At 37.5% G+C, this 21,913-nt stretch overlaps 1 long non-coding RNA gene across 1 annotated transcript in view; it reads right to left on the bottom strand.

Annotated features, from left to right (window-relative positions):
- Window positions 1-11,795: 11,795 nt before the first annotated feature.
- LOC140518455 (uncharacterized) overlaps window positions 11,796-21,913 on the bottom strand; it is a 34,482-nt gene continuing 24,364 nt past the window's right edge. The window contains exons 3-4 of the long non-coding RNA XR_011971929.1: window positions 15,742-15,808; window positions 11,796-12,234 (exon numbers count right to left, since the gene is read on the bottom strand). This is a non-coding gene — a long non-coding RNA (uncharacterized lncRNA). The remainder of the gene's footprint in view (window positions 12,235-15,741; window positions 15,809-21,913) is intronic.

The raw sequence follows: 21,913 nt of genomic DNA, 5'->3' as shown, positions 1-21,913 counted from the left end.
CTCTATCAAGAAAAATCTCCTGCTCTAATGGGATAGTAGAAACCTCAGAAGACTTTGGGAATTATACTACGTAGGGAGCAAGAGAAAGAATGAGCATTTCACTACAGAATTCTCTGGGTAGACAATGACTTCCTCTCTCTAAATTGCCTTTCTGGTTGCTAGCACCCCTACTTCAATTATTATTTTATATTTCCTTTATATGTATTTTGTATTTACTTAGACTGTTCATGCTCTTTCCCTTATTCAATATAAATTTCTTGATTGAAAGAACGATTTTATTCTTTTTTTTTTGTATTTTCAGTGGTGTGAAAGAGGCTTAATAAATTCTTGTTGATGGATTGCCATTGCCGTTGAAGAAATAAAGAGTCATTAAAGTTTGTGACTAAGGGAACAATAAGGTTAGATCTGTTGTGGGAAACAATTTGGTATCTGTATAGAGGACTGGCAAGAAAAGAGCCTCTTACCAAGAGCAGATCAAAATGGTTATATGATTTAGACATAGAGGATGATACCATAAGCAAATTAGGAGAGCATGGTACAGTTTACCTGTCAGATCTATGGAGAAGGAAAGAATTTATGACCAAACAAGAGAGAGAGAACATTATGAAATGCAAAATGGATAATTTTGATTACATTACATTCAAGAGTTTTTGCACAAACAAAGTCAATGCAACCAAGATTAAAAGAAAAGTAGAAAGCTGGGAAATAATTTTTACAGTTGGTGTTCCTGATAAGGGCATCATTTCTAAAATATATAGAGAACTGAGTTAAATTTATAAGAAAGCAAGTCATTCCCCAATTGATTAATGGTCACAGGATATCAACAGGCAGTTTTCAAAGGAACTAATTAAAGTTATCTATAATAATATAAAATGCTCTAAATCACTATTGATTAGAAAAATGCAAATTAAAACAACTCTGAGGTACCACCTCACACCTCTCAGATTGGCTACTATGACAGAAAAGGAAAATGATAAATATTGGAGAAGATGTGGAAAAATTGGAACCTTGACATTGTTGGAGGAGTTTTGAACTGATCTAACCATTCTGGAAAGCAATCTGGAACTATACCCAAAGGGCAATTAAACTGTTCATACCCTTTGATTCAGCATTACCACAACCAGGTCTGCATCCTAAAGACATTATCAAAAAGGGGAAAAAAAGCCCACATGTACAAATAAAATATTTATAATAGCTCCCTTTGTGGTGGCAAAGAGCTGGAAATTGAGGGAATATCCATACATTGGGGAATGACTGAGCAAGTTGTAGTATATGAATGTAGTGGAATATTATTGTATAAAAAATGATGAGCAGACAGACGTCAGAACAATCTGGAGTGAAGTGAACAGGGTCAGAAGTACGTTGCACACAACAGCAACATCATTTTTCATAATTAACTATGATAGGCTTAACTCTTTTCAGTATCACCATGATCCAAGACAATTCCAAAAGACTTGGGATGGAAAATGCTAACCACATCCAGAAAAAGAACTATGGAGTCTGAATGCAGATTGAAGCATGCTATTTTCATTTTTGTTTTTTTCTTTCACATAGTTTTCACCTTTTGTTCTGATTCTTCTTTCACAATGTGACTAATGTGGAAATGTGTTTAACATGGCTGCACATGTATAACCTATATCAGATAGTTAGCTATTTTGGAGAGGGGGTAGGAGAGGTAGGGAGAGAGAAAAACTTGGAAATTAAAATTTTACAAAAAAGAATTTTGAAAACTATCTTTACATGTAATTGGGAAAAAAGACTCAAAATATTATTAAGGGAAAAAAAAGAAAGAAAAATCCCTCTAATGGTCAGTGAGAGCCTTGAGTCTCTGAAGGTAGGGTAGTTCTAATGGATTAGAACTTAGTATGGTAGTAGGTTCTCATGCTCTTTTGTCTTTTTTTTTCATTGAGTTTAAACAAAAGTCTTTAAAACATAGAAAATTCAGGAGAGTAATTGTCCATAGCTTTACCTGATGACTTTAGTATATCATGTGTCAACTTGATAATTTTTACTACCAGTCCTCTCCAGCCTCTTAAAAAACTCAGTTAATATAGTACCATTTGGTACCCTCACATTCCATGAGAAGGTGATTGGGAGTTGTCTCCAAAGAACGACCTTTAGCCTCAGGTAGTTTGGGGAATTTCTTAAATTGATCAGTAACTTGCCCATTTGCCTGCTTTATACTATGCTGTTGCATTTCCTGCCTTTCTTTCCCCTCTCCTTTCTTTTTTAACTACAGGGAGGGGAACAAACATCTATTAAATGCTCAATAAATGCCAGGCAATGTGTAAGCTCTTCACAAATTTTTTTGAGCCACACACCAACCCTACATGGTAGATATTATTTACTTCCATTTTACAGCAGAAGAAACTGAGGCAAATAGAGGTTAACTGATTTGCCCAGGGCCACATAGCTAGAAAGTGTCTGGGGGCCAGGTTTGAACTCAGGTCTTCCTGACTATAGGCTAAGGTTCTATCCACTGCACCACATAGCTACCTTAGAAGGCATATCTTTCATCAGTCACTCATTTCCCATTCCCTTAGTCCCCGTTGATCTGAAAATTTATATATGCACAAAGCTGCAATGAAAAAGGGTTGCAGGTCTTGAGCTAAGGCTTTTCATTCCAATAGTTCTACAAAGTAACCACTGCCAACAATAAAACAGTTAAGAAATGAACGTTCTTGTTCCCATCTAGTCTGTCATTTGAAACCCAGGGTAACAGCATGTCCTGACAACATTAGTATAATTTAGCAATCAGGCATATTGTATTTGACAAAAATGAAGTATCAATTTTTTTTGGAAAAGATTAGCCTCAATAGTCATTAGCTTGAACTGTTCAGCCAATGTGCCCTTTCTCTGAATTCTTTCTCTTTCCAGAATCAGCCCTCAAAATCTCTCTTTGTGAGACACTCTTCCTTCAGTCTGGTCCTTTTGGCAACATAACACATATTTTCCCCTTATGTATGGTTCAGTGAAATGTGCTGCTTTATAAGAACCTAAGATCTCAAAAAGATTAAAAACGTCTTGCTGATTAGTGCTTTCACATTTTAATAACCAGCTATCTTGCCTAACCCAAAATTTTATGCCTAGCAGGTACAAATCATTGTTAGTCTAATTTTAAGGATCTCCATGAATTTAGGACTGGGATTTTAAGTTGGAATCTGTTTGAACCTGGGTAGTTAAAGCACTATTTTAAATAAAGCAGAGTCTTTTATACAGCACCAGTATTCAGAGAGAGTCTCACAAGCCATCATGTTATACTAGACTTTTATTATAGCTTTTACCACAAAAATTTGTTCTCTTTTACATGGCATAAGATTCTTAGGATTGAGTATTAAAAGGGAGATTACAAACCATATCATCCAGTCTACTCATTTTGCAGATGAGGAAACTGAGGATCTGATATCTTAGTCTACCTACTAAGGATTCCTATTGATGGTTAGACAACCCACAGCCCATTACAGAAACTGTGAACTCACATGGACCTAATTAATTCTTAGAGAACATCTCACACAAAAGTTCTTTGACTTGTGTCCTTACTGTATATGGCAATCATATTTTGGTCTCCAAAAGAAAAAAAGGGAGGTGGGAAGGCTTTGTTGAGTCATGCCCTTACAAACAGGGAAAGATTTTTAAGGTTACTAGAGAGGTGACCCTCAGACCTTCACAGTCCCCATAGCTCACTTTTTTTTTCCTGATATGACTTCATGAGGTGATTTTGAGGAGCAAATTTATAATATGCACTAAGTTCTTTGTAATGTTAAAGGATAGTATATACATACATCTAGTTTTAGAGTAACTGGCCTTCTTCCCCACCTCTTTACTCTCTGTCACTCCTCTGAATCAAGAGAAAATTATCCAAAACCTACCAGAACCAACAAATTTTAAGCAAGTTTTTTTTTGTTGTTGTTCTTGTTTTTTTGCCACAAAGGCTCTATCAGCCAATTTCAAAGATCTTTACTGTGGTGTGGATGCTCCTTTTATCCATGAAGGCTGAACACTTTCTTGCTTTAATAGATAGTTTCGTGAGTTATTATGGCTTCTTCAAATTCATCACCTGGTTGGCAGTTCTTTTGTGGTGAACCTCCCCAAATTTAGGTTAGTCTGACCCTCAGATGACAAATGAACCTGTACTCAAATAATTTCCAGTTAAAGGTTATACCTTGTTGGTCTAGATTTGAAAAATAATGATGCAACTATATACCATGAAAAAGTAACAGGGTAGTATTTTATAATTCAGAGGTGAGGAGAGGATTGGTAGAAGGTAGCCTGCGTATAGGTTAGTAATAAAGAATATGGAAACAGCAAGCCAGGAAACTTGGTTGGAATATAAAATGCATGAATGAGTTCAGAAAGATTGACTAGAGTCCAATTGTTAAGAGTTTTACATGTTAAACATAAAAGTTTGTATTTCCATCTAGAAGTAAGAAAAAGGAAATGGAATTTCATAAGCAGTGAAGTGATATGATCAGACCCACACTCTAAGCATATTCATTAGGAAGCTGTTTAAAGGATGAATAAGAGAGAGGAGAGATGAGGCAAGGAAGCAAATTGGTAGTTTATTGCAATAGTCCTGGTGATAGATGGTAAGGACCTAAATTAGGAGGCTAGCTGTGCAATTGGAGAGAAAGTAATGGATATGAAATACACTGTAGAGTAGAATCAACAACATTTGGCACCTAATTGAATTCCAATGAAGGATACTGGTGAAGAAGGATACTGGTACAGAATAACTCCAAAGTTTTGACTCTGATTGACTAGAAAAATGGTTTTACCCTTGACAAAAAAAGGAAGTTAGGAAGAGAGAAGGATTTGGGGAAGAAAGAGAAGATCTCCTCTAGATCTATTGAGTTTCATATGCCTTTGAGGCATTCAGTTGGATATGTCCAAAAGGCAGTTGATTTGGAAGTAGAAATTAGAAAAGAATTTGTGACTGGATTTATAAATCTGTGAGTCCTCTTCAGAGAGATTCTTGTTGAATCTATGACAAAAGATGGGATTACCAAGAAAGGATATAGAGATGAAACAGAAGAGGGTTCAGGACAGAAGTCTAGGAGTATTTCTATATGATGGAACTAAGATGATGATCCAGCAAAGATTGAGAAGGAGCAAATTACAGTTTATGAATGTAATGTAATACAACTGTGATATAAAAGTGATGAAATGAACAATTTCAGGGCAACCTGTGAAAACTTGTATTAAATGAAGCAGTGAAGTGAGCAGAACCAGGAGAAAAATTTATATACTAACAGTATTAAAGACAGCTTTGAAGACCTTAAAAGTTGTAATTAATGTAATGACCAACAAGAATTCCAGAGAATCAATGGTGAAGCATGTGCTTCCTTAGAAAGAAAGGTGCAAGAATTAATACACATACACATATGTACATACATACATACATACATACACACATACATAGATATGGCTTAAGAGTGATTAGCAATAGTAACTGTTGCTGTTTCCCTCCCAGCCTGATGCAGTTATTTTTCTTTGCCTCATTAAAGGGACCATCCCATGACTACTTCTTAAATAGACCTATTCACTGAATGGGCATTACCTCACCCTAAATGCATACTAAATAGGTCTTGGCCTAAAGGGGCCATTGCATCCTGGGCCATCTCCAATCATCCCAATGAATATCTGGTCACTGGATCCAGATGACTCTGGAGGAGAAGTGAGGCTGGTGATCTGCACAGCCCTCCCTCACTCAAAATAAAGTCAAGTGCAAGTCATGTCAGCATTTCTGTGATGGCATGATATTCTTCAGCAATGAAGGACGAACACAACAACAACACAACATATGTATGTGCATGTACACACACACACACACATATATGTGGAGATATATATGTATATATCTCCATATATACATTCAATGAGGGAATTTATTTTGTACAACTGCATATTTGCTATCCGGGTTTTGTTTTTCAATGAGAAAGGCAAGAGGGAGAAAAAATAGATTTTTGTTAAAAAATAAATTAATTTTTTTTAAAAATGAAAAAGAGGAAAGATTTATAAAAAAGTTTAAGAACATGATAATGTCAGGTGAAGTTTGTTTTTGCTGTTTTTTTAAGTATTGAGTAGATATGGAAATGCACATAAGTAGAAGGGAAGAGGTCAGTGCATGAGACTAGTTTGAAAATCAGGGAGAGAATCAAAGACCCAAGCAGAAGCGTTAGTATTTGCAAGGAAAAGATTTCTAACTTTCTTTGACACTAAGGCAAAAAGAAAAAAGATTGGGGGATGACATTGAAGTGAGTTGGAGCGTAGAATAAAGGAGAGGGAGTTCCTAATAAATGACCTGAATTTTTTCAGTGATGTATTTGGTGGTTTGAACAAAGAAGAGATGGTTTAGAATAGATACTTAGGGGAATGAGAGAAAGAAAGTAAATAAGGGAAGGGAGAGAGAATTAATAAGGGAAGAATAAAAGAACTGGTGGACAACTGAGTGGGATCAGGTATGATTACATATAGTAAGTTTGTAAAGGACTCAGTTTTCACTGTTGTGGGACTTCCTACATTGGCTTTCAGCAACGAATGCAGGTGTACAGAAGATGGGGGTACTTCTTAGTCAGAATTTTGGAAGAAGTGAATATCAATAAGACAAATCATTAAGCTAGGTAAGCTCCAAGGATATAGAAAAAGTCAAAGATAGTCCCTGCTCTCCGTCAGGGAGCTCACAATCTAATGGGGAAAACAACATGTGAAAAACTATGTACAAACAAGTCATAGATACAATAAAAAGGAAATAATCAACAGAAGGAAGGCACTGTAGTTAGAAGGACTTGGAAAAAGCTTCCTTCCATATTTAATAATAATAATTAGTGCTTACTATGTGCCAGGTATGGTGCTATGCACTTTATGATCTCATTTAACAACAAAATTTAACAGATGAGGAAACTGAGGCAGACAGAGATTTGGGGCTATGGTTTCCAGTGAGTGCTGGCCAAAAGAATGCCTCAAGCCCAAGGATGTGTAAGAGGCAACTCAAATTTCCTTCTGGGAGCCAGCTGTTAAATCTTCAGTGTGAGCATTTATAACTCTAACATCAACAAACGCTACAAACAAGGGCTTGATTTATTGTTGCAGAGATTTTCTAGGCTTAAAAAAGTGAAGAAGAAAGTATTGATAACCCAGAATAAAATTAAAAGCTTATCTTGTAGTGGTTAAATATTTGCCAGTGCACACTAAAATGTAAAAGGTTACCAAAGGTGCTATGCTAGTAATCAAATTAGTCAAATTGGGGTTGATTTCTTTTCCCTCAAATGAAGCAAATGTCAGTCTCTGAACAAAAGATAAATCACTGAGGAGTTGATCTACTTTCCATTCAATGCACTTCAACAAAATTGAAAAGAGTACCTCTTTTGTGCAAAACCACATGCTCTGAGCTAGGGGAGATATAAAGACAAGAACAAAATACTCCCTCATTTCAAGACGCTTACAATCTTTGTAAAGTATGGAGCATGGCCTCTTATAATATTATACTGTTAAGTGTAACACAATGTAGTTAGCAGAGGGAAAGAAGAGTAAAGGATATGTTAGGACTTTAGGGGGGAGATGACATCTGAGCTAAGCCTTGAAGGAAGAGAAGAAAGTTGAGAGGCAGAGGTAATGATGACAGTGCATTTCAGGCTCAGTAAAAAAGGATAGAATGCCATAGCTGGAGAGTAGCTAATACTCTAGTATTGCTAGAGTGTAGTGAGAAGAGGAATAATAAGAAAAATTATCCTGGAAAAGTTGTAGGAATCAAGTTTTAGAGGGCATTAAATGTCAGATTTGTGTTTTACCTTTGAGAGAGTAGGGAGCCACTGATGATTTTTGAGACTGAAAGGGCCATAGTCAACCCTGTGCCTTCAGAAGATTATGTTAATATCTATGTAGAGGATGACAATTGAAAAAAGGAAATTCATAGAGCAGGTGGAATAATTAAGAATTTATCATGATAGCCAATCAAGAGGTGATGAAGGCTCATTTAGGGAATACATTGTAAAGTTGTTTCTGACAAAAATTGGTACTTAGATTTCATTAATTGATGATTAACCAAAAGAATGGTTATTATGAAAGTTTGTAGATGTGGTTGCATGGTAGGATCTTGTCACTTTGTTATACTGTTAGAATATTTGCTTTCAGTTCTGTCCTCTAATTGGAGGGTAAGTGCAAATTAAATAGACTGTCAATGGACCTCCCTCTTCCCTCAAATTAGGAAAATTTCTTGACTGCCTGGTACTCTGAAACTGTTATTTCTAAATGGGGCCTTAATGGCCTGAAAGAGTTAATTCACTTTCTGGAGATGTATTCTATTTTCTCAAGGCACCCTGGAAGAGTCTGGCTCAGTACTAACAGGGTGGCTGCCAGACAAGGAAAAGGAATAGAGTGAATGGGATCTTGCACCTGGATACCCTGAGGAGAAGAGCGAGGGGAAGGAATGTTTTCCTTTCAGAATTTCCAAAGGCATATCTCAACAGGTCATATTGGAAGAGCAACAAAGGTCCCTGGTAAAAGTTTATCCAGGAGAGGACCCTGAGATAGCTCCTACACAGGTCTTCTCTCATCAAAATTTGCCTTTCTCACTTTAAGCCTTGCAGAGACCTTGAGACCCTGCCTAGTACTTTGGGCAATTCCAAACATGGTTCCCTACAGTGGTGATTGCAGGCTCCTACATGCAACAGTGTCCAAAGACAGTCTTTATCCACAGGAAGGAGGTTGAGAATTCCAGGCCCCCTCGTCATCCAGTGCCACCCTGTGCAAATGTTTTTGATGTCCTGGCATTTTGACAAGGCATCAGTTTAGGAGATGCACTCCTGATCTTCAGGGAAGGGGATTAAAGAGGCCTACTGCCTGATGAATAAATGTTTACAATAACCACATTCCCAGCCTGACTAGCTTGGGAATTTACATAGAGCTGCTTGCCCATTAGGAATGCTGTTTGCTTTTTTGTTGGAAGTGACTTATTGGTGCATTGCTGCTGCAAACAGAAAACATCTGTGAAGGGGCCCGCAAACAGGAAATTTTGGAGGGGAAAGGAAGAAAAAAAAACTCCCACAGTGCATTTGCCTGCTGACCTTGCTCTATGCATATTTGCAAAGAATGTATGTAAGTCAAATCAGCAGCACTCAAACTCAAATCGACACCAGGCTCAGAGGACCATTACAAAGAATAAGTGACTTGGAGAACATTTGTGCCCTGGGTTTCCTCCAATAATAGGGGCTTTTACTGGAAGCAACAAGGAAAGGATTTGCTTCCTCCTACTCTCCTTAATTCTGCAGGGAAAATGGTAGCTGTCAAAACAATCTTTTTGTTATGCCTTGTATGTAGGGGTTGCTATAGGAGAAGGACTCTTGTAAATTACAGACATTCTATTTAAATGGAACTCCAAAAATGGATATGTCATCCTGAATGGTTAAAACCAAAGCCTTAAATGTGAAGAAAGTGGAATGACAAGCCACTACCAGAATACTACCAGAAAGATGGAGGGAGAAGGGATTCCATATATGCATATGTATGTGTATGGATGTATATGTGTGTATAAATATATATATGTATATGCATGCATATATACACAAGTATATGTACCTGTATGTGTATATATACATGTGTATACACACCCAGACATGCATATACGTGTGTGCACATACACATACAAAAATATTTGTGCATATATTATATATACATATACTCATGTGTATACACACATGTGTACATATATATTTGTGGTTTCTGCTTGTACTATACACAGATATATATTAACATTTAAGTGGTTTCTCTTTTATAAGAGATACGATTAGATATGAGAAGCAAGATTATATGTATAGTTCTCTATCTTTTCCCTCACATCTTTGCAGTAAACACAGAAACCTGGGCCCTGCCTTTTTCTTGTCCCTTACGAGAGAGCCTCATTTGATTGGTGGCTCCTTGAAGGCAGGGACTGTTTCTTGCCCCTTTTTGTATCTACTGTATTTACCACAGTGCCTGTCATATAGTAAATATTAATGACTGGGTTTTTTGTTTATTTGCATTTGGGTTTGTTTTTTTTTAACTGAATGACTTTTACAAATAGCTTGGGGAATTCCTCTCCAATTTAATCCAAAGCCATCTTGTATATTTCCTTAGGAAATTCATCCCTAAAGAGCCTCAGCAGTCATCCAATGCATGTCTGAATTCTACATAGATTCATTAACAACCTCACTGGAAGTATAAATTCAACCATGATTAAATTTACCAGTGAGCAAAAAACAGGGACACCAGGTACAACAGTGCACTCTAGCTGCCACAGAGAGGTAGGTAGCCTGGGGAGGTGGCAAGAATAATTTGAAGGCAAGAGATATGCTTTTTAGTTGAAAAATGGAGGGATACTTCAAAGACACTTCGAGCAAATCTGACAGGGAAAATTCTAAGAGCCCTGAGTGGAGATAACACGTGCCACCCCCCCCCACCACCACCACCACATCCTCCCTTTAATTAGGTTGGTTTGTACTTGAGGGTGAGTAGAAGTCAATAAGGAGATGCCCTCTAGTTTCTGCTTGGAGAAAGGTAGCTCCAGAGTGGTCCTGGAGGCAGAGAATCTCCAACCTTTACATCCACAAAAGGCCGTTGATGGTGCCCTCTCTCCTGGGGACAGAGGACTTTGATTACAAAACCTTGTTGTGGAAGGATTGCCATTTGTGATTTTTGCTATCATTTTGACTTATGTAAATACATCCATTGTTTTTGTTTCTGTTTTTTGAGACTCAGTCCCCTATCTTGCTTATGTTGGAAGTGCAGTGGCTACTCACAGGCCCAATCCCAATACTCATCAGCATGGAAGATTTAACCTCCTCTGTTTTTCTGATGTGGGCCAGTTTATTCCTCCTTTCAGCAGCCTCATAGCCCTTTGCTCCTGGGAGCTCATATTATTGGTACTACACTTAGTGTGGACATCCCATCAGCTTTAGTCCTACTGATGCTCACAACTCCCAAATTTAAGCAATCCACCAGCTTTAGCCTACTCAGCATCAGGGACTACAGGCATGTGCTCCCATACCTGGACAAACACATCCATTATTCATTGGTATAAATAAATTTCAGGTTTGGGGGTTGTCTGATTTTGTTTGTTTAATCCCTGAGCAACAGGGTATTAAAGTTACACCAGCCTTCATACTCTGTGACAGGCTGCAATGTTTTCCCGGAGATTCTCAGAGCAGCGGCTGTCAGTCAGAAAGAGATCACAGAGGAGAAAGCTCTTGATCAGTATAGTTTTAGGTATTCTCAAATATTTTTTGCTCTTTTCCCAGGGACAATCAAAATATGTAAAAGACTGTGGAATTAATTCTATGCCTGGGATACTGTATCAATAGCATTTACAGGCTCACATTCTGGGACCTGTGCACTTAAGTAAAACTGCTCAGGAGTGGCCCAGCTCCTTGTCCTTGGAAACTATTAAACAATTATATCCCTCAGGGGGTATATATACTAAAAATGTAGACTACCCCCCTCCTCTACACCTTCACCCTGTCTCTTTACTCTGGTGCTCAGGTCAAATGAGACAATATTTGTAAAGCTCTTCACATAATACCTGGCACATAGCAGACTATATGAATACTTCTTCTCTTTTCTCTGACAAGGAACTCTGGGTTCAATGATCCTGGCCATCTAATCACAAAGGGACAAAGATCTCTTTGGTTCTTTAATGCCCCCACCTGTAATCCTCAAGGAAATTTTTAAAAGTCTTATTTATGGCTAGTTTTTAGAGTTTTCTCTAATGTGGCTAGTAGAGTCTTCTTCTACAAGAGTACTAAATGTGCAGTATTGATGCTGGGTTTTGGATCAACTTTTTATTTTTTTTAACATAGACCTTGAATAAGACACAAAAGATTCACAGACGTTCATAAACAAATACTGGAAACATAGAACATTCCAATAGCCCCTTATGCTCCTCTCAGAAGGTAAAGTCCATTTGTGAGACCACTGAACAGATATTTACTATTCATCTCAGATGTGCATTATTTGAGCAACTCAAAGTAATTGTTGGGTAGGTTGAGCCAAATGTATATTCCATGTCCATCTACAGCATGTCCTTAGTTTTTCATGTACTAGATTCTTCTCTTATGAGAAATGTGTTATAATGAAATTCTTCTTCCATTGAGTAGACTTGGTGCCTACTTCTTGAACTCAGAAGCTTTGAAACTGAAGATTACCCATGAGATAACCTCCAAAGCTGGAAACCCATCTCTCAGGATTTTGAGTTGGTGATCTGTGCTAAGAAGAGGAAACAAATGCAAAAGAAAGCAGTCAGAACTGACAGGCCTGGGGACTTCATTCTTAGGCTTCCTGAGGAAGGACATAGTTCACATTGTCATGCCCTATGTTGTATTTATGACTGACTGCAATACTGTCCACAAGTGCAAAGAGAAAAAGTGAAAGAAAAGAATCTTAAGGGGTTACAGTCACCTCTGCAGCTTAGTTCTATGGAGCACAAGGAGGGGATGTTCCTCAAAAAAAGAGTCCTTCCAACAAATTGCAGTCACTAATCATTTGCCAGACAGCCCATTCTAGCTCCTCTGGAAGTACCTTCTATTTACAAAGGTCCATATGTTATAATTCCATTATGTTGATTGGAGATTCAGAACATGAAGATAGGATTCTCCTGATAACCCCTGCTACATCTTTTTCAGTTTGTTAAAATGCCTCTCTTCTTTCAAAGCCCAGCTGAGAGGCAAAATCTTAAGGGAAAACTTTCCTGACTTTTCCCATACACTCTTCCAGGTGCATGTAATCTCTTCCGCCTCAAATTTCTTCAAGTGCTTTGTCAGAATATCTCCTTTGCTCTTAGCACACCCTCCTTTGGGGCCTAGTTACTTCTGCACATGTACCTTCTCCCTCCTCCCACCCTCACTAAATTGTAAGTGCCTTAAGAAAAGGAACTCTGACTTCTTTCTCTCTATAACCCCAGTGACCCAGCAGGGTGCTTTACACATAGTAGGTACTTAGCATATATTTGCTGAACTAAAATGAAAAACACCTTCAAAGCCCAAATTTTCATTAAAATTCTGTTACATTTTTTTTTATTTTTAATGTTGTTTTGTTCATTTCAAAGGACAGCGTAGTAAGAAACCCAACCATCTTACTGATAATAATGCCCCACGAATATTTTTTAAAGAATTTAAATAAGAATTTCAAGCAAAGATATTATATTAAAAAAAACTGAGGGGATAATAAAAACAAGTTTAGAATCAGATGATAAATAGAACCATATTATCATTAGGGTGGCTATGTTATATTCAAATAATGATATTGAGGTAGTAAAGGATACTCACTTTCAAAGAAAGTAACACTTCCAGATGTTGGAGGTATCTGGCCTTACCAGAATTAATTATGGTATCATAATAATGGGGCCAAGATTAAAGCCGAATATAGTTTAAAAAGAAACTCTGATCTTAAATTGTATTATAAAGCAGCAATCATCAAAATCACTTGGTACTGGCTAAGAAATAGAGGGGTAGATAGTGGAATAGGTTAAGTACATAAGACACAGAAGTGAATGCTTATAGCAGTCTACTGTTTGATAAATCCAAGGACCCCAGTTTCTGGGATAAGAACTTACTGTTTGACAAAAACTATTGGGAAAACTGGAAAATAGTATGGCAGAAACTGGGCATAGACCGATGCCTGACACCTTACATCAGAATAAAGTACATGATCTAGATATAAAAGCCGATACTATGAACAAATTAGGGGAGCAAAGAATAGTTTATTTGTCAGATTTATTGAGAATGCAGGAATTTATGACCAAGCAAGATATAGAGAACATTATGAAACTCAAAATGGATAATTTTGATTACATTAAATCGAAAAGTTTTTGCACAAAAAAAGCCAATGCAACCAATAATAGGAGGGAAGCAAAAAACTTGGAATTTTTACAGCTAGTGTCTGTGATAAAGGTCTCATTTCTAAAATACATAGAGAACTGGGTCATATTTACAAAGATACAAGTCATTCCCCAATTGATAAATGGTCAAAGGATGTGAAGAGGCAGTTTTCAGAGGAAGAAATTCAAGCTATCTATAGTCATATGAAAAAATGCTCTAAATCAGTATTTATTAGAGAGATGCAAATCAAAACACATCATACCTATCAGATTGGCTAACACAACAATGATAAATGTTGGAGAAGATGTGGGAGAGTTGGAACACTAACTCATTGTTGGTGGAGCTGTGAGCTGATCCAACTGTTCTGGAGAGCAATTTGGAACTACGCCCAAAAGGCTATAAAAATGTGTATACCCTTTCACCCAGCAATATTACTTGTAGGATTGCATCTGAATGAGATCATAAAAATGGGAAAAGGACTCACATGTACAAAAATATTTTTAGTGGTTCTTTTCATGGTGGCCAAAAGCTGGAAATCTAAGGAATGTCCATCTATTGGGGAATGGCTGAGCAAACTGTGATATACGAAAGTAATGGAAAGCTATTGTTGCTATAAGAAATGACAAACAGGTAGTCTTCAGAAATACCTGGATAGACATATATAAACTGATGTTGAGTGAAGTGAGCAGAACCAGTAAAACATTGTGCATAATAACAGTCACAGTCACAGTATGTGAGGACTGTTTTTGGTAGATTTAGTCCTCCACAGAAAAGCAAGGACCTAAGCATTTCCAAAGGACTCATGACACAAAATGCCATCCACATCCAGAGAAAGAACTATGGAGTCAGAATGCACAATGAGGAAGACGATTTTCTCTTTTGTTATGTTTGGTTTTGTTTAGTTTTACTCATGCTTTTTTCCATTTGTTTTAATTTTTCTATGCAACATGACTAATGTGAAAATGTGTTTTAATAAGAATGTATGTGTAGAGCCCAATAAGATTACATGCCATCTTGGGAAGGTATGGGGCAGGGAAGGGAAGAAAATTTAAAACTTATGGAAGTGATTGTTTAAATTGAAAACAAATAAATTTGAAGGAAAAAAATAAAATAAAAAGAAACTCTGTTCTGTTATCTGATCACATAAAATATTGTACTTCTCAAGTATTCTGACTGAATTTCCCTTCAGACTAATTAGATGGTAACATGCTGGATGCAGAGGGCCTTAAATTAAATCCTAATTCTGTTACTTCCTATGTGACTTTGTGCAACAAGTCACTTTTCTTCCTCTATAAAATGGGTAGGTCATGTAAGACGGGTCCCTCCTTGCTTTAAATATGTGATGATCTTTATGTATGTGTGACTCTGATTTGGAATGTTATGATGTAAATAGAACTTTTAAATGATCCAAAAAATAAAGTGAAAGGCAATTGCCAGCCTTTTCTAGGAAATAAGAAAAATACAAAAAAGTAGTTTTATTTCTTTTCCCAAACTGTACTCAATACATCAGATTGTACTTTCTACTCAGAGCTCTGTCTTGCTACTTGTCCATCTAATCCAATTCAACAAGTATTTATTAAGCACTCACTATGTAACAGGCCTGCCTAAGTTTGTCTTAAGAGCCCACTATGTGACAGATACTGTACCAGGGATACAAACATAAAGCCATCTCTTCTCTCTGGAAGCTTACCTTCTAGGAGTGGTCCTGCAGAGACAAGTAAATGCAAAATACTTGTAAAAGAAACAAAGAAATTTTATGGAAAGGTGAGATCACTAACTGCTAGGATGAGAGGGGGGAGGTTGAATCATGAAGGGCCTCATGTAAGATGTGGCATTTGTTATAGTAGCAGGGGTACTTAACTTTGCAAATTAACAATTGAGAATAGTGGTACTTAACTTTTTCTGTGTCATGAATTCCTGGCAGTCTGCTGAAATCCATAGACCCCTTCCGAGAATTATTGTTTCTAAATGTATAAAATAAAATATAGAGAATTACAAAGGAAACCAATTCTTATTTTTTAAAATTATTCTACTTGTTTTCAGTGTTCTACAATCACTTTCCTATATCTTAGATTTTTTTCCCCTCCCTCCTCTTCCTTCCTCCCTCCCTCCCAGAGACGGGAGTGATGAGAGCTCTCTCCAAAAACCCTCAAAAATAACTAAACAAATTCTAGAGCAACAGAATCTACAGAAAGACAGAGTTAAACAAATCTCCAACCCAAAACAATTTGAAAGGTTAGCAGGAAAGATCTGTTGTATCAAAATAAGAGAGGAACACAGTCCAGCGTGGAGGATAGGCCCCAGCAAACCAGGAGCAGGCCTTGGGAGTGACTGAATCAGCAACATCTGTAGCAGTGGTGGAAGCTGTTTCTAGAGTTCTCAGACCACAGATGGTAGGGTGGCTGAGCAACTGGTCAGAAGGACATTGAAGGGGTCTTTTGGCTAGCACTGAGGCAGGGCTCTGTCTCTTTGCCCATACTCTGATCCATATCACAGTCCTGGGTGGGAGTCTCAAAGTGAGGAGGAGCACTAATATGGCAGAGCTTGTGGCCACAATGAAGGGGGCACTCTCCTCACAATTCCAGAGTAGAGAAAAATGCTTGTGGTTGCTCACAGACCAGACCACAGGACAGGAGAGAAGTAAATACCTCTCCTTAGAGCATACCACCTTGGAAGAATTGAAAACTTACAAGTCCCCGGAAGTATCTCTGAAAACAGCTGCATAAAACCCCTAAAGCTAGGAACAATGCACCCTCCACCCTGGAAGCAGAGCCCTACTTTAACAAAGAGTTAAAAATCAAATAATAGCCTGGAAAAATGAGAAAACAATGGGAGGTGGGGTAGGGTAAATTCTGATGAGAGAAGGAAATGAAAAAAGCTTCAGTACCTTTGCCAAGAAAACCCAAAGGACAATATTGGTATGCTATGGTCCATGGGGTTGAGTGTGATGGCTAATGAAAACTTTCTCAAAAACTTAAATCTAAAGTAGATCAGACTCTAGGCTTGAGTTTCAGTTTCTCAGAAATCATCTGATATGAGGAAACTTGAAGTTGTGAAACTACATTCTCCCCAGATTTGCTTAACCCATTTCCTTATCATATTGCCTGAAAATAAGTTGCTTGCTCAGGCCCTTGACTTCCATTTCCTTATTTCTTGTATCTGGAGCAAATTTCTGAAAATAAGTTGCTTGCTCAGACTCTTGACCAAAAGGATAAAGGGGGTGGCTTGTGGTTTTTAGCTATATGACCATGTTTCCGCTTCTGTAGTGTGCCTCCCTCCTCTAGATTGCCTAGGGGAAGGTGACGCCTGCTTCTCCCTAGAACCCAATATAGGACTGTCTGTTTTTATCTTGAAGTGCCTCCAAGTAGTCAATTTGAGTAGGGGTTTCACCATCTCACACAAGATCATGAAGAATCAGATAAAACTGAGCAGCAACAACAATACATGCAAGGCACTGTGCCAAATGTTGGGAATGAAAATACAAGCAGAAAACATGACAGTCCCTGACCTCAAGGAACTTATCTTTTCATTCATGAAAGCAAGAGATAAAAGAAAGCTGCAAAGCAGAGAAAGGTAGGGAGGAAGGTATCCACATGGGGAGAATATCCACAGCATCAAGAATGGAGACTGGAAAGCAGTGAAGACATGGGTGGTCTAAGCATCATCCTTAAAACAGAAGTTTTGGGAGAAACCAGCAAATCAGAGGGAGGGACTTCTGAGGAGAAGGATATTTTCAAAGTGTGAATTCCAGGACTAGAGAGAGTTTCCAGAGTAAAGAGGTTCCTGTAACATTGTAGAAAATATCTGGGATGAAAATTAAGATTACAGCCTAATGAGAAATAAAGGTAAGGGTGTCCTAGGTATCTTCCTTAAAATGGAGACTCTCCTGAACTCAAGTCCAGCTTAGCAGTTAATAGTTGAATATGAGTTGGGTATATCTTATGCTTCCATTTCCAATTCACCTCATGCTCTTTTCAGTTCCTTATAATCTGATTTAAGAATCATTGGATTTAGAGCTAGAGACAATCTTATAGTTGATCTAAAAATAGTTTTACAGATGAAGCTATTGAGGCCTGGAAAGATTAAATGACTTATCCAAAAGTCACTAAATACATTAATTTCACACATTCATAGAATTTTAGGGTAGAAAGGGACCCTAGAGTCTACCTAGTTCAAGCCATGACCGCCCCCCCCAATCCCTACTATTATCTAACTGAGAAGTAGTCATCTGCTTTCCTTTGAGGACTTTCAATGACAGGGTAGGAGGGAAAGGATTCAAACTAGCTCTTCAAACTACAAATCCAGTGTTGTTTTCACCATGCTGGTTACATCTGCTACCCTTCATTAAAACTGGAATGTCTATTGTTCTACTGCAACTACTCTCCTAATGGTCATCAACTCCTTATAACCTACCATAGTAGTTTGTTTTAGGGTTTTTTTTAAGTTCTCATCTTACATTCTGGGCCATCAACAATTATCTTGACCTATGTCTTACCACTGGACTCTCAAGAATCTGGAGGAGAGAGTGAGGCTGATGACTGCATAGCCATGCCTCACTTAAATCCAATTCACTTGCAAGTCAAGGCATCACCCTCCTGATGTCATTGATCCCCTTCCAAAAAGAAGCACAAACAATGCCAGTAATCATACATTATCTGATACCTTTTAACTAATACTCTCTCCTCTTGATTCTTTACTCTCCTCATTCAACTACCTCTATAACCATTCTTTTGCTAGGTGATCAGTTGGCAATGTGGAATAGTAGAAAGTATGTTAAATTTGTGAAGGGAATTATGATTTTCATATAAATCAACATGATATATGTAATGAATGTACTAATAATTCAGATTTCTAAAAAATTGCCTCTTCTAGCTTGTAAATTAGACATACAAGGAAGACTGAAATTGTCAATCAAATCCTTGACAATGCTCCCTCAATCATTGCATGCTTGTGCCTATGTACCTTAAGTGAAGTGAATCAAAGATTGTAGGGCCTGTTCCCATCACACAACTCTGGTTCTGTGACCCACCAAGTAATGACCCCCAAAGACTTGACTCCAGAATTGTTGCATTGTGGATTTGTGGAGTTTTCCTGGGAAAGCAATGAAGCCCTGGCAACAATTGTTTGCAATCCACCTTCCCCTTGCTCCCTTCTCATTGTGATTTATATATAAAATCACTACAGTAAGGTAGAATTCTAATCAAGAGAATTCATGATTTGCAAATCTTTTCTTCATAATGAAACTAAGGATTACGGGCACTTTGTCTCTGTCCTGAAGTTTCCTTATTCCCAGATTAGAGAGTGTCTCAGTAAAATCCTGTTAATAGATTTCAAGCTAGAGGAAGTAGGCTAGAATTCTGACTCTCTGCTACTCATGGGTAGTTGGTTCACTCTTATCCCCTTCAGGCCTTAATTACTATGCTTTTAAATTTTCAATGGAAGCATTTTCAGCTCATAAATCAGCAGTCTGAATTTGATCTATTGTTTTGTTTTTTATGTAGATTTAAGAAATTGTTTAAAAAACAGTAATAATGCAAATTGAATTTAAAAGTGTGTCCTGTGCATATTTTTTCCCTAGAGAGCTGGTTTTTAAATATTTACCAGCACATCCCAGATTAAATGATCTCTAAATCTATGTTCTTATGTCTGGTCATGTCATCCTTGGCTCAAAAGCATTTAAATCCTGATGAATAAGGTTCATACTCCTTAACTTGAGATTCATAGCCCTTTACAATTAAGTATCACACTAATTTTCAAGATTAATTGTTAATTACTTTGCTTCATGTAATCTATTTTTCAGCCAAATTGAACCATTCACCATCTCCTGCACTTTCAGGCTGATACCACACCTATGTTTAAAATTCTCTTTTCTCCTCTTCCCCCCTCTCCTCTCCTCTCCTTTCCTCTCCTCTCCCCTCCCCTCTACTCATCTCCCTCTCATGCTTTCTCTTTCTGTCTCTGTCTCTCTGTCTCTCTCTCTGTCTCTTTCTCTGTCTCTCTGTCTCTGTCTCTCTCTCTCTCTCTCTGTCTCCGTCTCTGTCTCTCTCTCTCTGTCTCTGTCTCTGTCTCTTTCTCTGTCTCTCTCTCTCTCTGTCTCTTTCTCTGTCTCTCTCTCTCTCTGTCTCTCTGTCTCTCTCTCTCTCTCCCTCTCCCTCCCCCCCCTCCTGAAAATGTAAGAATTGTTTTAAGGCATTTGTCTCATTTGTTTTATTTCTCTGCACTCTCCATAACACAATGTCTACAGTTCAATGCTCAATAAAATCTTGTTGCCACCCCCTCTCCCAACCCCAACTGTAAAGATCTAGTGGGGTGAAGTACAGAAAAAATGACTAGAATCAGAAGTCAAATCTTAGCTCTGCTACTTGCTACCCCTGCCTTGGGTACAAATCATTTACACTTTCTGGATGACAGTTTTATCATCTGTAGTGTAAGGAGTTCAGAAGAGAGTCTCTAAGGTCTCTTCCAGATCTAAATCTATGATCTTATGATTTTTACAGCTCTGTTTTCATCCAGTGAAGATTTCAGACCCAGTAATGGTGTGACTGGAGCTTTCTGATGGGGAAATTATTTGACTTTCATAATTTTCACTTAGTTAATACAGGGTATGTTTTACAATGAGTATAAAAATTTTAGGTTTCTAGTTGTTTCAATGTTATATTAAATACACTTGATTGCTATTTATTATTAAATCCAGGACTTTCAAACTAAGTTATTAATGTTATTCCAGCCTGGTTGTTCAATTTAACCTCTTTGAGGCTCAGTACCTTTATCTGTTTAAGGGGTATAGTACCTTTTTCCAGTTCAAAACTTTTATAGCTAGAAAGAATCTAAGATGTTATTCAGTCCAAATCCCTCATTTCAGAAATGTCTCTATGAAGAGCAAAAAAGATAATGGATGAAAAATACTTTGAAAAATTTAAATTACTTAATGAACGTCCATTGTTGCTACAGTCATTGTTATGTGTCTTACGTTCTTGTTTGTTTTTAATCTAAAGTGGCACATACAAGACTCCCAACTAATATCATTACTATATCAATCCCTTCTTCAAAGGTCTAGTTCTTGAAGACTCCATTTTGATGCTGGGATCTCTTCTTTGTTTTAATTACCAGCACTTCCAGTCACAATTCTCCAGAGTAATATTATTAGCTCCCCCCAACCCCCACCCTGTCACTATTCATTTAACTGAATGAAATGACAACACAGAAGTGTCCCCTGTAGAGATGCTACTTGGCAAATGCTTCTTCAGAAACTGTAAGTACCACCTAAGTGACTATGGCTATTGAATAACCAAAAAGAAAGATCTTACCACCAAAATCATTTAATCATTTAATCATTTAATATAAGAAACTGTTATGGTTTTATTAATAGGAATTATATTAAAAAAGATACCTCATCATCTGCTTTGGTGCTATATCCTAAGAAATGTGAAGCCTCTTCCTCTGACTTGTAGGGGAACCTTACTATATATGCTCCCTCCTTCATTAGAATGTGAGCTCCTTAGAAAGTAGCTTTTTGCAAATTTGTATTACCAGCACTTACCATAATACTTAAAACAGAGTAAGTACTTAATAAGTGAGTTTCTCTTCCATTACACTGGAAATTGTAAAGGTGAGTTTTAAAGCATGTTGGAAAAGTTTCTTCTGCCTTCCCAATTTGCATATTGTCTACCTTGGCTCATTCTGTGCTCATGGATTGGGCTTCTTTCAGCCATCCTTTCTCTTAAGTCATCTAGCCTAACAGCAAAGCCATATAGCAATGAGCAATATTTCCATTCAGTCTGCTGGTTATCTTCCTGTCTTCAATGTCAGTGATCCTTTCCAGTCATTTAATGGCAAGAATGACTAAGGTTAACACTGCTGAAATTGCTCCAGAAAATATGCATGGCAGTCCAAGTTTCCCAATCAATTTTTTCCTTGCCTGTCAGTGAAATCAAATGTTCTTCACTTCTCATTTCTTTATTTACTTCATAATTATTTAGATATTGCCTTCTTTTTCTACTGTTATAGCTACAGTAGGATTATAAAAGACTGAAAACCAGTTCTCAAATATTTAATTATTAGATTGCTTT

The sequence above is a fragment of the Notamacropus eugenii genome, chromosome 1 (genome assembly GCF_028372415.1).
Source record: "Notamacropus eugenii isolate mMacEug1 chromosome 1, mMacEug1.pri_v2, whole genome shotgun sequence".
NCBI classification, from domain to species: domain Eukaryota; kingdom Metazoa; phylum Chordata; class Mammalia; order Diprotodontia; family Macropodidae; genus Notamacropus; species Notamacropus eugenii.
The sequence above is the reverse complement of the archived record's forward strand: the minus strand, read 5'-3'. Positions and strand labels throughout refer to the sequence as shown.